The following is a 3,600-nucleotide window of genomic DNA, read 5'->3' as shown; positions in this document are numbered from 1 at the left end:
TTAAACATAATTTAACAAACAGAGAGAAGGAAGGATTAAAGAATTTACAAAAGAATACTGATATAATTATTAAACAAGCAGACAAAGGGGGGGGACTAGTGATCATGGACAGGACTTACTACATCAAAGAAGCTAATAGGCTTTTAGATGATGAAGTGTCATATATCAAATTGAATAAAGACCCCTTGGATGACTATATAGATGAATTGAGGAAACTCCTGGTTCATGAACTACATAATGGAATATTAACAAAAGATGAATTCCAATATCTTTTCCAGACTAGTCCCACTACCCCCATTTTTTATTTTCTTCCGAAAATCCACAAATCGCTAATAGAACCTCCGGGAAGACCCATTATAGCGGGTATAGATTCCCTTATGTCACATCTATCGGAATACGTTGACATTTTTCTATCAAAGTATGTAAAGCAACTGGAGTCATACTTAAAGGACACTACAAGCGTCCTTCAAATCATAGAACCCCTGAGGTGGAAGAGTTCTTATTTATGGGCAACTATAGATGTCCAGGCCTTATATACATGTATCGAGCATGAGAAGGGGATAAATGCAAGTAAAGAGTTTCTGGAAGCTGATGCAACAATCCTATGAACATAGGAATTTTATTTGTGATCTTATGAAGTTCGTTTTAAACCATAACTATTTTAAATTTTTAGAGCAGTTTTACCAGCAGATATGTGGCACGGCGATGGGGACGACTTTTGCCCCCAGCTTCGCCAATTTATTTATGGGCTGCTGGGAAAGAGAACATATTTATAATAACAACCCTTTTAAAGAACAGATCATTTTATTTAAAAGATACATTGATGACATTTTAATTGTGTGGAATGGAACAAGGGAGTCTTTTGAGATGTTCTTCACACATATTATGAAGAATAACATGAATTTGAAGTTCACATTTAACATCAGCGAACACTCTATTGAATTTCTTGACCTAATTCTTATGCATGAAGAAAACAGAGTTGTGACTAAGAATTTTATAAAGAAGGTTGACACAAACAGTTATCTCCATTATAATAGCGGACATCTGAAGAAATGGAAAGATAATATACCCCATTCTCAGTTTTCTAGGATCAAGCGAAATTGCAGTGATTCAGTTACAGCGGAAGAACAAATAAGGCTATATGCAGACAGGTTCATTGAGAAGGACTATCCAAAAGAACTTTTGATGGAAGCTGCAAGGAAGACTAATCAAAAGGAAAGATCAGAATTATTGACTTACAAAGAAAGAAATATACAAGATAACAAATCAATTCCTTTTGTTACTACGTTTAATGATCAGGAGAAGACAATCAGGAGTACTTTAAATAAACACTGGCATATTTTATTAATGGACCCCATCCTTAAAGATTTTCTCCCTCCAAAACCCCCGGTGGTATTTAGGAAGGCCAGGATTATCAAGGATTCTTTAGCCCCAAGTATGATACAGGATATCACACTAAATAATAATATGCTACCAAAGTGTACAGGTAGTTATAAATGTGGGAGGTGCAATATATGCAGATATCTTCATCCACAAAGGAGATCTTTTATGAATTCAGATAACTCTAAAGAATATATAATAAAACAACATATGAATTGTAACTCTACCTCTATCATTTATCTTTTGGAGTGCACTTGTGGCACAAAATACATTGGGAAGACGAAAAGAACCCTTAAACTACGCATTCAAGAACATATAAGGAATATCCGGAATAAACTGGAGGGTCATGCTGTGTCGAAACATTTTCTTCTTCATCACAACTCTAATCCAGAGGACCTTACTTTTAAACCCATTGAACAGGTGCTCTTGGGAGAGAGAGGAGGAGATCTAGCAAAAAAGTTATCTAAAAGGGAGATGTATTGGATTTTTGAGTTAAGAACACTGGCACCACTTGGATTCAATGATAATTATGAAATCGCACCTTTTATATAAGAAGATTGATGACTCCGACTTAATGTCCATGTGATATGGGATATGCTACTGTAGAAGCTATTTCCTACAGTCAAACCATTTTTCAAACACCCAATCGCATCTGCTCTTGGAAGTTAAGTTGAAATGGGCCCGGTCAGTACTTGGATGGGGGACCTCCAGGGAATACCGGGTACTGTAGTTGTAAGCAAAGTGCACAGTTAAGCATAATCCCTGGAATCCCATGGTAAAATCGGAGTAAAAAATCGGAAGAAAGATATGAAATAAGAAGCATTTCCCAAGATCAAGGCAAATTATGTTGGAACAGAGACTTCTCAATAATAAGCATCTCCTAAGATCAAAGCAAATAATGTTGGAATCGAGACTTTTCAATAAGAACAGCCATTCTACTTTAAAGCCTGGATTATAATTTTTTGAGTGAAGAAATTAATATTTTATCAATATTTTATTGATTTTTTAAAGCTTTTCCTGATTCTTTTAATACAGTTCTCAAGAAATTTATATACATATATGTGCCAAAATTTTTTATAAAAGAATTTTTTATAAAATTTTTTTTTTTTAATAGATATTTTTATACATATGTATTTATTATAAAATACACTATTAGGTTTTGTGGATTTAGGATATTTGCTTTATTTGCTATCCCCTTCTCTGAAACCATGTGGTTTTTTAAGAACATCCCCCCCCCCTTTTTTCTTCTTTTGTCTTTTTTCTTTTTTCTTTTTCCTTTTCCTTTAGTATAATATGTTGAAAATAATCTTTTGGAACAATTAGCTATATAATTGTGGATTATCCTGATATATGTTTATATATAGGCATACATACATGCTTTTCTGAGTAGTTGTGACTAGTTATATAAAGTTTTTGATCAGCTATGTAAATCTATGTTTCTATGGGTTTATATAGGTGAAAGACAATATAGGTCTTTCCCTTATTAGGATGATTATTTAATAAATATTCTAATCCTTCCCCCTTCTTTTTCTTTTTATAGCTGGAATTAATTGAATATTCATTTCCTAAGGTTTTGCCCAGAGTTGCATAGGTTAATATAGGAGTGCCGGAGTTTTAAATATGGCGGCTGGTTAAGAAGTATCCAGAAAGATGGCCGTGGTTACAAGATATCCTGAGGTGAATAGGATCCATAAAGATGGCCGCCGCCAGGAAGCTATACGCATGCGCAGGAGCAAAAGGATAAGCGGAAGTACCGTATCCTGGGAGCGGAAGCATGCACCTCAACAAGCACTATTAGCGCGACTGGACGAGTCGCACTTTGATGACGCGGCTACCAGATTGAAACCCAGGGCGGAAGTGCGTACCTATACAGCACTGTAAGCACGACGCAATGAGTCGCGTGTTTGGTGATGACGGGATCACGAGACTGAGCATCAGGGTGGAAGTGGCCGGACTTCCAAGACAAAACTGGCCGGACTTTTGGGCGGAAGTGATGACAGCCCGCAGTTTGTTATTCAATTTATATTTTATAAAACTACTAAATTACATGCTTTTAGGACTGATGGATGTAACGTGACTACAGAATATATAGATTCACTGTAATATATCAGTAATAAGGAAGATTTAAAAAAAAAAAAAAAAAAAAATTACTGACAGGAAGTGATGTCATAATGAGTGTCAATTGTCCCTATTAGTGGGGTTTATAAGCCGGAGGGCATT

General features: G+C 35.5%; 1 pseudogene; it reads left to right on the top strand.

Annotated features, from left to right (window-relative positions):
- Window positions 1–1,994: 1,994 nt before the first annotated feature.
- LOC148519805 (5S ribosomal RNA) lies at window positions 1,995–2,113 on the top strand (annotated as a pseudogene).
- The last annotated feature ends 1,487 nt before the right edge of the window (window positions 2,114–3,600 follow it).

Source organism: Taudactylus pleione, unplaced genomic scaffold (genome assembly GCF_031769625.1).
Source record: "Taudactylus pleione unplaced genomic scaffold, aTauple2 ptg000181l, whole genome shotgun sequence".
Taxonomy (NCBI): Eukaryota; Metazoa; Chordata; class Amphibia; order Anura; family Myobatrachidae; genus Taudactylus; species Taudactylus pleione.
The sequence above is the reverse complement of the archived record's forward strand: the minus strand, read 5'-3'. Positions and strand labels throughout refer to the sequence as shown.